Here is a 1372-nt window from a genome sequence, read left to right on the forward strand (position 1 = left end):
TGACAGAGCGAGCGAATGAAGTGAATGAACGAGGGAGCGTTTCGGACGGAGGCAGGGAGCGCGCGGCGCGGTAAGCTTCCGACCGGCCGCCGCTAGATGGCGTTACGCGTTAGTTTTTCCTCCCTTCGACTTTGCTCGCATCGCGCAGTCACGAAGCTTGGAAGAGCTTTGAAAGGTACATTTTCTTGCGTTTTCAATAATTCCGCAGGCGAGACTCCCGCCTGTTTATAAATTAGGAAACCGTTTTCAAATTCACTCTCATCAAACGTTTGCTTACCGATTTATGGCGCCCGCCTGCGTATTTCTCCGAAGTCCGGAATCAATTTACGCGAAAACGCGGAGCTTTTAAGATTTTACGTTAGTCAACAATTTCATTTTGTCAATAATCTTGGCGGAAATTAGTGTGTACATTGCATTTCTCCGACGGAGGCTTGCTCGATTTCCCAGCGCAAATGTAAAAATTCTATTAGACGTTGGATTGGTAGGTAGTAATCGAGAATGAAAATCGATTAAAGTTTGTGGAGTCCGGACGGCGTCTATCTGAAGGGTCGATCTGAGGATGAAACTCATTTTCGGCGGTTCATTCCCTCCCAATGAAAATAAAGGAAACAGTTCCACCGGCAATCTCCAGAAAGCGTTAATGCGGAATGATTCTCTCTTATTCTCATCCAATCTGCAGATGTAATACCCGAGCTTAATAAATTTCACTGAAAATAATTGAAAGAAAATGTCTGACGCTGTTCTTTTTCAGCCGCATTCAGGTTTACGCATGAAATGTCCTAAATAAAGTTTCCTCTTATTGTCTCCCTTTCCTGAAAGTGCGTTTTGCAATACCAGACTTACAAGTTTCACTACAAAGCGCGTAGAGCGTGGGGAATGCCTACTGTAAAGATAACATTTATTGCAGCCATATTCACGATAATATTATAATGTACTATACTAAAACTTATTAATAAAAGGCGTTAGTGGCGCATAAACAAGGCTTGTCTATGACAGATGATACGCGCGACCATAAACAATAGAGTGGCCGCGATACGGGAGCGATACCGCTGATTTATTGTGGGTGGAACGCCTTTAAATCAATTACTATGACGGCCCATAGAGCCGATATGCACCGATAAAGTTCTCGATTGGTGCCACGTACAACCTGTGGTTCAGTGCCGTAAAAGCGATTCGATAACGTTGGAAGTGGGGCGAGAAAAGTAACATTCAACCTGTAGCGTGGACCACGCGAGAACCAGAACAATGTAAAGATAGAGTGCAGGTATAGAGAGTAGAGACAGATAAAGTAAACTCGATGAAATCACAATTTGTTCATAAGATAAGAAGATTTAACTTAGAAAGAAAGAAGACATTTATTCACTAATACCAC

Source organism: Choristoneura fumiferana, chromosome 8 (genome assembly GCF_025370935.1).
Source record: "Choristoneura fumiferana chromosome 8, NRCan_CFum_1, whole genome shotgun sequence".
Classification (NCBI taxonomy): Eukaryota; Metazoa; Arthropoda; class Insecta; order Lepidoptera; family Tortricidae; genus Choristoneura; species Choristoneura fumiferana.